Source organism: Sus scrofa, chromosome 18, assembly GCF_054392235.1.
Source record: "Sus scrofa isolate SSC_HxYL_T2T_F1_AM1 chromosome 18, Sscrofa_HxYL_maternal_Yorkshire_Landrace_v2.0, whole genome shotgun sequence".
In the NCBI taxonomy this organism is placed as follows: domain Eukaryota; kingdom Metazoa; phylum Chordata; class Mammalia; order Artiodactyla; family Suidae; genus Sus; species Sus scrofa.
This window is the reverse complement of record NC_139400.1, coordinates 47,689,814-47,702,451: the sequence shown is the minus strand read 5'-3', so window position 1 is coordinate 47,702,451 and position 12,638 is coordinate 47,689,814. Positions and strand designations below refer to the sequence as shown.

Here is a 12,638-nt window from a genome sequence, read left to right as displayed (position 1 = left end):
AGAAAGCTAACTGACATGGGTTCTAGCACCTGAATTTGCATCCAGACCATGTACATTGTATCTGGAGTTAAGGGTGCTCTTGCAAGAGCTGAAATGCAAAGTGCAGCGAAACAGCACACTAGCCCCGGCACCTTGTTTGAGGAGCAGTGCGCACCATGCTGGCTTCCTGGAAGCTTTGGGAGGCTCTGCAGTGTGAATTCTGTGAATTCAGGCTCAGACAGAATCAAGACCCAGTTGTCACTGGCCCTGAGTTAATGGGAGAAAAGGGGCACAGAGAAAAGAAGCTTATCCCAGTTCTTTCTGACCTGCCCCAAATGATCTATTTGTTGAGTATAGTGAACAAAAGAGCAAGAAGTGGCAGTGACAGAGCACATCCCTAAAAGTCCATCCTCAGTCCTATGACTGCACATTCCATGGACTTCTAATCATATTTGAGGAGTTTCCAACACAGGATGGGGGGGTGCACTGGTAATGGGTACAAAGGTATTAGTGATACTTTGGGGCCATTTTTCTTGAGTTTTCTTGTTTCTTTTTCAGAGAGGCTTAAGCCGGCCTCCAGATCCCCCCGAAGAGAGGCAACAACCCACCCAGTGACTGGCCCAAGTGTTTCGTTTTGCTTTCTGCAGAGTTTTGTCACACTTGAATATGACAGCGCCCTGTGAGGTCTATTAGAGGATGCATGGCCCACTCTGCAGTTCCTTTGGCAGCCCATCACAGCATGCTTGATTCACACACAGACTAGATGTTTGCTCTTCTTTCCTCATCTCCCACCATGAAATAAAGACAATTAGGACTTTAAGAAGTTACCTTCAGCGAGTTCCCATCGTGGCTCAGTGGAAATGAATCTGACTAGGATCTGTAAGGACACAGGTTCAATTAGGCCTCACACAGTGGGTTAAGGATCTGGCATTACTGTGAGCTGTGGTGTAGGTTGCAGACAGTTTGGATCCTGTATTGCTGTGACTATGACGTAGGCCGGCAGCTACAGCTCTAAATCAACCCCTAGCCTGGGGACCTCCATATGCCACGGGTGCAGCCCTAAAAAGACAAAAATAAATTAATAAATAAATAAATAATCAAAAAGACAAAAAATAAAAAAATAAATAAATAAAGGAGTTCCCGTCGTGGCGCAGTGGTTAACGAATCTGACTAGGAACCATGAGGTTGCGGGTTCGGTCCCTGCCCTTACCCAGTGGGTTAAGGGTCTGGCGTTGCCGTGAGCTGTGGTGTAGGTCGCAGACGCGGCTCGGATTCCACATTGCTGTGGCTCTGGCGTAGGCCGGTGGCTACAGCTCTGATTCGACCCCTAGCCTGGGAACCTCCATATGCCGCGAGAGCGGCCCAAGAAATAGCAAAAAGACAAAAATAAATAAATAAATAAATAATAAGTTACCAACTCCTTCATTGCCAGCTTAAAATTTCTAATCTGCAATATTGTTTTGTTAGTGGGAGTGAACCTTGCACGGAAAGTCTGATAGAGTTACTTAATGTAACACAGATTGACATAATACAAGATCAGCCCTCAACAGCAGTCCTGAAAAACCAGAGCAAGGCTTGGACACTCTTGAAGGCCACTCCAGCAAGAGTGAATGCAGTTTTATAATTCATTATGTATAAAATAAATAGGCTACAGCACAGAAAACATAGGCAATATTTTATAATAACTTTAAATGGAGTATAATCTACAAAATTATTGAATCACTATGTTGTACACCTGAAACTAATAGAATATTATGTATTAACTATACTTTAGTTAAAAAGAACACTTTTTTAAAGAATAAAATACCTAGGAGTAAACCCACCTAGAGAAAAAAGACCTGTACTCTGAAAACTATAAGACACTGATGAAAGAAATCAAAGATGACACAAATAGATGGAAAGATATACCATGCTCGTGGATTGGGAGAGTTGACATTATCAAAATCACTACCCACCTAAGGCAGTATACATATTCAATGCAATCCCTATCAAATTGCCAAGGACATTTTTCACAGAACTCGAACAAAATATTTTAAAGTTTGTTTGGAAGAAAAAAAGACCCAGAATAGCCAAAGACATCCTGAAAAAGAAAAATGGAGCTGGAGGAATCAGGCTCCCGGACTTCAGACTATACTACAAAGCAACAATTATCAAAACCACATGGTACTGGCACAAAGACAGAAATATAGATCAGTGGAACAGGATAGAAAGCCCAGAATTCAACCCACGCACCTATAGCCAACTCATCTGTGACAAAGGAGGCAAGAATATACAATGGAGAAAGGACAGCCTGTTCAATAAGTGGTGCTGGGAAAACTGGACAGCCACATGGAAAAGAATGAAATTAGAACACTCCCTAACACCATACACAAAAAATAAATTCCAAATGGACTAAAGACCTAGATATAAGACCAGACACTATAAAACTCTTAGAGGAAAACATAGGCCAAATACTCTCTGACATAAACCACAGCAACATCTTCTCAGATTCACCTCTTATTAGAGTATTGACAATAAAAAGAAAAATAAACAAATGGGACCTAATCAAACTTAAAAGTTTCTGCACAGCAAAGGAAACCCTAAACAAAACGAAAAGACAACCCACAGAATGGGAGAAAATCTTGCAAGTGAATCAACTGACAAGGGATTAATCCCCAAATTTTATAAACACCTTCTGCAGCTCAATACCAAAAAAAGGAACAACCCCATCAAAAAAATGGGCAGAAGATCTAAACAGACAGTTCTCCAAAGAAGACATACAGATGGCCAAAAAACACATGAAAAGATGTTCAACATCACTCATTATTAAACAGATGCAAATCAAAACCACTATGAGGTACCACCTTACACCAGCCAGAATGACCATCATCAAAAAGTCTACAAACAATAGTGCTGGAGAGGGTGTGGAGAGAAAGGAACCCTAGTAGACTGTTGGTGGGATTGTAAATTGGTGCAACCACTGTGGAAAACAGTAGGGAGATTCCTCAGAAAACTAAACAGAGAACTACCACTGGATCCAGCAATCCCACTCCTGGGCATCTATCCAGAGAAAACCATGACTCACAAAGACACATGTACTCCGATGTTCATTGCAGCACTCTTCTCAATAGCCAAGACATGGAAACAACCTAAATGTCCATTGACAGAGGAGTGGATAAAGAAGATGTGGGACATATACACAATGGAATATTACTCAGCCATCAAAAAGAACGAAATACCAGCATTTTTAGCAACATGGATGGACCTAGAAACTATCATGCGAAGTGAAGTCAGTCATACAATGAGACACCAACATCAAATGCTTCCACTGACATGTGGAATCTGGAAAAAGGACAGACCGAACTTCCTTGCAGAACAGATGCTGACTCACAGATATTGAAAAACTTATGGTCTCCAGAGGAGACAGTCTGGGGGTTGGGGGGATGTGCTTGGGCTGTGGGATGGAAATCCTGTGAAATCAGATTGTTATGATCATTATACAACTACAGATGTGATTAATTCATTTGAGTAATAAAAAAAAGAACACTTTTTTACAATTTAACAAGTTTAATGCAAATGTTAAAAAATAATTACTTCACCTTACTAACTTATCATGTTCTAAATTTCTTTTCTTTTGAGCCTGGATAAATGCATCTATTTCAGAAGCTGTTGAGTGAATAGACTGGTTGAAAAAGAAGGTATGCTAAGATAAGAAGAGTTCCTGGAACCTTAACAAGGACCACCCTTGGAGTGGAGAGAAGAGGAGGAGAGATGGAAGGGGACAAGTTAGGGGGCAGGCAGCTCAGTGGAAGCAGAGAGGCAGACATGACACCAATGTTCGGAGTCCTTCAAGCAGCTGGGTGCAATGTCTCTGGGAAGCTCCCTTGAATCCCCAGGACAGGCCACCGCCAACTGAACCTCAAGCCTGCCTCATCACCACTTTGTCCACTGATGGAACTCCACTGTCACCAGTTTATTTGCTGGGATTTTGTGCACAATTTTATTTTTTAAATGATACTGCTGCAATAAAAAAATAAAGTCAGGTAAAATACATAGGAAGCTTGCTTAAAATGCACATGACTGGCCCCTGCCCCTAGAGAGTGAGGAGTAAGACTGTAGCTACCTGCCTGTCTAGCCAGGAGGTTCCTGACCACAGCTAGGAAAACCTGGCTTGGATGGTGCTTTAAGACTCACTTACTCCATATGAAGCAGTTCTAAGTGTTTGGAGGTCACACTCTCCAGTAAATTAAGATTCTTTCTTTTGTTTATATTTTACAATTTTTGAAGACAGATATATATTTTCTCTAATTCCTCTACTAGTAATATTTAATAATATGTACATTTCATAAGGAAATACTTAGGAGAAGCAAACAAATTTTGCTATAAAAAAAATTGAAAAAGCAATAGAGATTGATTTTCACAAACTTTATCCCTCATCCTTCCTTCTTTCTGGAGTCATCCTTTGGAAGAATAGCTATAAAAGTCCATAATCATTCTTCTTTAGTAGTTTAAGATAGATCTTGGAAACGGGTCTCGAAAATATTGCCAAGAAAATGAGGTAGTTAACATACTATTAATAAAACTTTGTTAAAAGATTACACAGATATATTATTTGGGGTTCTGTTAGAAGCATCTTTGGTGTCACCTGATCTTTTTCTTGGAACCTGAAGTCTGGGGAAGGAGGTACAGGGACTACCCACCACAGCTGTTCACTGTGGACCCATAGGCTGCCAGGTCACACCCCTGGAGATCAGGCAACATTAACATTACCTGGGAGCCTTTAAGAAAAGCCAAGGCCTAGATCTCACCCAGACCAATGAAATCTGAAAGGACTGGGGCGGGGGGTGGATATTTGTAATTTTTAGAAACTCCCCAAGAGACTCTGCCAAACAGTGAGGCTGAGACCTACAACTTTAAGGGAAAATGAATTGATGTCTATTTTTTAATTTTTAATTTTATATTATTTTATTTTATTTTTTCTTTTTCAGGCCACACTTGCAGCATATGGAAGGTCCCAGGCCAGGGGTTGAATCAGAACTGCAGCTGCACGCTTACACCACAGCCACAGAAACACTGGATCCTTAACCCACCACTGAGAGGCTAAGGATTGAACCCACATCCTCACAGACACTATGTTGGGTTCTTAACCCATGGAGCCACAACAGGAACTCTGCTGATCTCTGTTTTTGTGCCTTAGTTATATGATAGACTTTTTAAAACATATATTAAATTATCTTTAACGCAGGGTCTGTGCAGTAAGAGGAAAAAACAATGCAGATAAAAGGATTACAGAGTGTCACTCCAATCAAAACAAAGAAGTGGCTTTCCACATCAGAAGCAGACTTGGTCTGTGGCATTGGTCTCTACTTGTTTGCAGCCTTTCCAAACACTTGGATCAGGCCACAAATGCTAATTTAATCTACAGAGCACAGTAGTACACAGCACTGGCTGGAAGACAGTGTGGAACTTCAACCTGGAAAGCCAGGGATCCATCTTCTAAACTCCTGCTCCTCCCCTCAGCCCAGCTCCGGCTTTGCCACAGCTTGGAAGCCCTGAGTAGGCATCTCCCCTCCCCACCACTCACCCTCCACCCTCTCTGGGCTGGTCAGAAACAGAAAGAGCCTGAAAATGATGGATGTAAAGATGGAGAAATGAATCAAGGTGCAAGTATGAGGACCCAGTTGAAAAGAGTCATGAGGTATTTTGAGGAAAGCTCCCTGTGCCAAGTTTCATTTTTCCTGGAGCTACCCAAGCCCGAGACACATTTCTGGAGCCAGCCAAGAAGAGGTTCATGGAATTTTAAGTATTTCGAAAACAAAAGAAATTCAGGCCGATGTGCCCTGTGTATTTACGTGCAGGCATGATGCAAAAGCAGTAGTGATGCTTTTGAATCTTCACCCAAAGACAGCACAACTCGTAAAACACTGATGAAAACCCTCAAAAAAGGAAAAGGCTCACACACAAAAAAAATAATAATACTAGCTGCTGTAAAACTAGGCTTTGCCAGATCTTGGGCACTGTTCTGTGTCTTGTATACACAGTATTTAACCCTCACAACGATCTACAAGGTGCATAATTTTATTATCCCCAATTTACAGGGGAAAAACCACAAAGAGGCTGAGGAACGTGCCACTCTCCTCACCCTTGGCTCTATGCTGTCTTGTGTGGTGACACCTTCACAAAAGATAGACCCTGTGAATTGTGGTTTCCTTTAAGAGCTAAAAATTGCTTCCTTCAAAATAAAGGCTATCCAACAATTACAGGCTTTCACAAGAAAGTATGTTCAGGACAACTGAGTGTGGCATATCATGGGGAATAACTTGAGTTCTCTTTAATTTATATATTGTTTTCAATATAAGTCGTTTGCAGACTTGGGAACTCTATTGTTAGCAACAAATGACTTGAACCACCGCTGACAGCCCATTGCAACACCCCAGTGGGTTGTGACACCTCTGTAGTGGGAACCACCAGCCTGGAAAATAGGCCTAAACAGAAAGATATTTATGTGACTGAGTTGGAAAAGGTAGCGGGTAGGTGTGCGAAACCAGCCATCAGCAGTTTGTGTCAGGTCTCCCAGCTTCATGCCTTTCTGGAAAAGTGGGCAAGAAAAGTAGCCAGTGGAGAAGCAAACACATCACATCGTTGCTGCTGAGCCTGCAGAGAAAAGCTTTGGGGCCTTCTGCCGCCTGCCGAGACTAGAGGACAGAAGTCCCAGAAGCCACAGCATTTACTGTTTGTGATCAAATCACTCACTCCTAGCTGAGAATTCTCCTCTTTGCTACAACAAATGACAGGCCCCGGAGGAAGAAGGAGCCGCTTCTCCCAGGACCTCTGGAGGCTTCCACTGGCGTTTTGGTTCCTTGACACTCCAGGTCAGCTAGGTGACTTTGGTCATGCGCTCACTTGCATGAGCCCTATTTATCCTCCCATCCCCTCAAAAGATCTGGCCCAAGAAGTATTATTCCCATTCAGCTCTGTGGAGATTTCGAAGCATATCTGTTCATTCTTTGACATTTTTGCCATCAAGAAGAGGGATCTATATCCCCTCCCCTGGAACCCGGGCAGGATTTTCCATGCCTCCGTGAAAACAATGAAGTGTGACCTATGAGGCTAGGTTGCAAAAGGCCTTTGACTTCATTTGCCACTCTCGTGGGACAAGTACCCTTGGAGCCTGGGCCTTCATGTAAGAACTCCAGATGCCCTGAAGTCACCACACTAGAGAGGTCATATGGAGGGACCACACTGTGACAGGGAGAGGTGCTCTAGAGGCCCCAGATGTTCCAGACCCCAGCTGTTTAGGACTCCCCAGGCCAGCCACCAACCATATGAATGGAGTAGTGACTGTAATTGCAAAAGGACCAAAACCCACCTAGCTGGACCCCCATCAACCCCCAGAGAGTGAAAGATAATAAACGCTCATTTGTTTCACACCACTAAGTTTGGAGTGATTTGCTGTGCAGCAGGCTTTAAGAGAAGTCACTTTTCAAGATCACTCAGGACCTTCGATGTGAAGCTGGGGCTGGGTTCAGTTCATTCCATTCAACGCAGTATTAACCAATCAGCTGTGGGCCCTGGGGCCAGACAAGGATAAGGTGCTGCCCAAGCCCTTCACCATCAGGCCTCCTCCTTCCACCTCCTCCTGGAGGCAGCTGCTCCTTGCTGGATAGATGGTGGATGGGGCAGATGAGCCCGACCACTACTGGTTTCTAAAAGAAACTGGCTCCAGGGCACCTTGGCTATTCCATTGCACCGTGCTGTGTGCAGGTGGCTTCTGGCACCAAGAGGTGCTAAGTCTGCTGCCAGCCTTGGCTTTCCCTCCAGTTTTTCTCTGATGAATTGATTGGCTGTGTTTGCAACTGAGGGCAGACAGTGTTGCAATGGTAGATGAGTACCATACAGCCTGCCTGCAGAGTGTAACTTGGCTCTGATGAATTATGCCTAGTCCCTGGTCTCACATTTGGCTGGATCTACAGGAAAAATATGTGTGTTCTGGGCCCCAGTTGATCTTTTAATCTAGCTTCTGTTCTAAGGTAAACATTTTCTGTTAAAATTATAAATTTTCATCTGCTTCTTCCAGATTGGTTTAAAAAAAAAAGCACGAAATATATAAAAATCACTTTTATTTGTAATGAGCTCAGGGCTGCTGGGTGGCTAGCACTCACCCAACATCCTGGAGTTGTCCTGTAAGTGGGAGATACACATTTACACAGACAACCATTGGAATGGTGCGCACACACACCCCCCTCTCTTCAGGGTACAGCAGTGCTATGATATTGTGTATTAGGCAAAAGTAGTAATCTTTTCATTTCTGGGATGTATATATTTTCACTTAACATCTACATGTTTCATGAATCAAATTGACAAATACTGACCAAGTATTGATTTGATTAAATATGTTGTTTAAAAAATGAGAAACCAGGAGTTCCCGTCTTGGCTCAGCAGAAATGAATCCATCTAAATAGTATCCATGAGGATGCAGGTTCCATCCCTGGCCTCGCTCAGCAGGTTAAGGATCCTGCATTGCTGTGGCTGTGGTGTAGGACAACTCCAACTGGACCCCTAGCCTGGGAACCTCCACATGCTGTGGGTACAGCCCTAAAAAAGACAAAAAAAAAAAAAAAAAAAAAAGAACCTGCTTATTTTTGTCTGCCACAAAAATCAAAGCCCCACTTAAAAAATTATTACCAAATTTATATTTCTGTTTTCTAGGTTTCCTTTAATTGAAGGATTCCTGTACATAAAGAAGAAGGATGAAGAGGAGGGGAAGAAAGAGAGGGAGAATTCAGGTTTGTGACAAGGAGTAAATCTTATGAATACTGCCTAGCTTGTGATAGATGCTCAATAAATGCTAATTTCTGATCTTTACTCTTCTGCCTTATCTTTCCAAGGCTTCTCCACCACGAGAATACAAATGAGGTCAAACTTACAGGAGGATTAAATTTCACCGACTGGTTGGCCGGCTCACCTCTGCAGGATCTTCCAGCATCCTCCACTCTAACTTCCATGCCAGCATTTTTGGGACTCACCAGATGGTGTCTCGCAGGTGTGTAAGAACTAGCCCGCTGCCTGTGTCCTGCCTATCATCAGAATGCCCGGTCTTTAGCTTCCATCACTTCCATTTGATGAGGGGATCCAGCCTCTCTACCATCCACCCATTCTGATGTCCTGAGCAAGGCAGACCTGTGGCCTGTGACAACGAGGTGTGGGAAGAGAAGGACCAGCTCTGTGTTACCGGCTATGGGAGGGACCCAAGCAGGGCTGCTTGTGACCTCCTGTGCTAGAAATTTACAGACAGAATTGCTATCTTTAAAAAGACATCAATGTCGTCTTTCCTCTCCCTTGGAAACAGATAAGCACCTGTATCCCAGGAGCTAGGCTGGGATGGGTGTGAGTAAGTGCCTTTATACTGGACTTGGAATCTTCACTGTCTTTAAAGGCAAAGGCTTTGCTATACGGGCCAGTTTACTGGCCCCAAACCCCTTCTCTTGGGAGGTCTGCTCCCTGGGGGTCTGTCCAGCGCCCTGCAGTCAGGCCCCAGTGGCCCAGGGCCGTCTCCTCCAGCAGGATCTCCTGCCTATGCAAACAGGCTGCTGTAGGTCCACTCCTTGTCTGCTGGTCATTTAGGGTCAGCCTCCCCCACCATTTAGGGCCTGTTCTATGGAGCACCCCTTGGGCATCTCATCCTCCTCAAGGAACTGGCCACTCTGGCCGCCGAGGGCTCTGCCCTGCTCATGCTGGGACTCGGCTCTTTCTGCCCCAGAGTGACAATTTTGACAAATGAGTTTAGGCAGCCTGGCCTCGCAGACAGATGGAAAGAAACCAGTATGCAGTGAGCACCACTGAATGCCAGGCAGGTGCCCAGAGCCACTGTCTCTCCTCTCGCTGTCCTGGGAGTCCCCTTTGACAGCAGGGGTGACAGGAGCTTACTTTGCCCTGGGCAGAAACCTGACCTCAAAGTCAACTCTGGCTGAATCAAAAGTCCGTGCTTTGCAGAGGCCCACTCTCTCCATGTCCCCTGAGGGAATCTTTGCTTGTAAATGGCTTCCTGAGAGTTACGAGAACCCCCTCAAGAGCCAGGCTGAGTGTGACTCAACACAGCACAGCTCTGGCCACCATATTCCTCCCACGTGGCCCCTAAACTGGTCCTGGACCCAGGCTCCATCAGCTAGGTCCTCCAGCACTTTTCTGGGAGCCTGCGGGAATTGTCCACGGCCCCTGCTTGGGTGTATGCCTCATCCTGAGCACCGAGGTGCCGAGAGCTCCTCCAGTGAACCTCCAGCGTCTCCTGGTGGCCCTCCTAGTGATAACCACTCTTTCATTCCTGACACTGGTAGTTTTTGCTCCCCACCCCCACACCCCTCTTTGTCAATTTAGCTGGAGCTTTATGCATTTTATTGACATTTTCATAACTTTGTTTATTGTTTTCCTGGTTTCACTTTCCTTAATTTTTGCTCTTTATGTATTGTTTCCTTCCTCCTGCTAGCTTTGGGTTTGCTTTATTCTTTTTTTCTAATATCTTAATGTGGAAGCTAAATTCTTAATTTGAGACTTTCTTTTCTAATATGAGCGTTTAATGCTATAATTTTTCCCCTAAGCACTTCCTACAATTGTTATATTTTCATTGTTACTCATTTTAAAATATTTTCTTATTTCCTTCAGAACTTCTCTTACTTCTTTGACCAATGGACTATTTAAGATTGTATTGTTTAATTTCCAAACGTTTGGATAGTTTTCTGGTTTTGACTTTTTCTTTAATTCTGTGATGGTCATGCATACTTATTACTGTCAACATAGTATACTCTCAATTTCTTCTTTTAATTTAGGATTTGTTTAATGACCCAGAGCATGGCCCATATATGCACTTTAAAAGAATGTGACTTTGGGGGTTTTAGAGTGGACTGGCATCTGTTGATAGATCTTCCTTGAGAACTGGTCACAGTTTCTTGGTTCTTTGTTAACTAGTTTTAGAGTGTATTCTAAACAATTTGATATTATGTTGTGAGACTGGGTTCTATTAAAATCCTCTGGAGATTTTTGGAGTTTTTCCTCCAGAAGAAATTCTGGAGAATGTTGATTTTGTTCATTTGTTTTAGCAAATAAGTAACTTCATTAGGTAGGGATCACAAGTTCTGTGGAACCATAGCTTCACATCAGGTGCTTAGGTCTTAAAGTGGTTGCCATGTTGCTTTGGGTGTGATTCATGCACGGATGGCTTGGGCATTACATTCTGATGGTACACAGAATTAGAGGATTCCCTTCTCCAGTTCTGGCCCTGCCAGGGTTTCCCTCGCACTCTCCAGCTCCCAGGGCCTCCAGTACTGGGTTCCTCTGGCTAGAAAGATCAGCTCCTTATAGAATTTATTCAGCTCACTCTCTTACACAGTTCCATGTGAGTGGCGCTACATTCAGGGCAAAGTGGTGAGATAAAAGAGAGAAAACAATAACTGGGATTTCTTTCACGCTCCTGGGGACACAGAGAACCCTTTTCCAAGATCCTTTGACCAGAGAGACTGCTTTTTCCTCAGTGTTTTAGGTGTTCATGCCACGGCCACTGCCTTGAAGTTCCAGACTGGGGCCACCCTTGTGTTAGAAGTAGGAGAAAAAGGAGAGGAATGGAATGTGTCCCCCACTTTTCAGGGTGCAGGGGCCCTCTTTCTTGCTTCGGTCAAAAAAGGGAGCTTCAGAGTTCTGATGTCTGTGCCTGCCGCCAGCTCAATAAGGGGGTCACTTTCCTTTGAGAGCTGTGAAACACAGGAGGAAAAAGAACCTGAAACACTGGTTTTGCTTCATCTTTTGACTTTCTTCTATCTTTTACTTTGTGGAGTCTGTGGAACTGGTTTTAGCTATAATTAGTGAGAGAGAGGCTGTGGAGAGCTTACTTCACCTTGGCCAGCAGTGGCTGTTGTGGTAATATTAATACTTAATGATTAGTGAATTCTGAATACAACTTGCATGTCTCTGTACTTCCCTACTTGGGAATATGTGGGAATTCTGGAGATGTTGTGGGGTTCTGACTTCTGTTTTTGCCGGGGGAGGTGCTGAGAGCTTCCTTGAGGCTGTTGTCTGTTAGACCACCTTGTGCTCCTTTGCAAATTGTTAGCTTCAACCTCCCCCGAGTCATTATGATCCAGGGTCCCATCCAGTGTTTATGTGTGTTTTTATGTGTTTATGTCTACATTCTGGAACCATATAGCTACTCTCAACCATTGCCTATAATACTTGGTGGGATAGCTGGTTTATTTGTCTGTTTCCTCCCTGAGGGTCCTTGAGGGCAGAGAATTCATCACTGCCCTCTGAGCTCCTTCCATTTTTTTCTGGCACATGGCAGGAATGTGATCTTTCTTTAAAAATTGTCTGACTGTGCCTTAAAACGGGTTTTCAGACTTTGAAGCATTTTTCTTGTCTGTTAACCATGTCTGATAATCCATCACGCATTTCTGAGAACTATCTTGTAATCACAGACACCCATCCCTGAGAGGTCAGCACTTCACAAACATCAGCATCTTGGGGCTGGCAGACAGGGTCACCCTGAATCTTCTCAGGGACAGGTAAACCAAAACATGCGGAGGCCAGGTGACTTTCTACTCAGCCTGAAGTTATTAATCACCATGAAGAAATTGGAATGGGGAATCTGAGTCAACCCAGACTCATGGTGGCAGTCTGCCCTCAGCTGCCTAGCA

At 43.9% G+C, this 12,638-nt stretch overlaps 1 protein-coding gene across 3 annotated transcripts in view; it reads right to left on the bottom strand.

Annotated features, from left to right (window-relative positions):
- DPY19L1 (dpy-19 like C-mannosyltransferase 1) overlaps positions 1-12,638 on the bottom strand; it is a 313,514-nt gene that overhangs the window by 293,211 nt on the left and 7,665 nt on the right. The window lies entirely within an intron of this gene.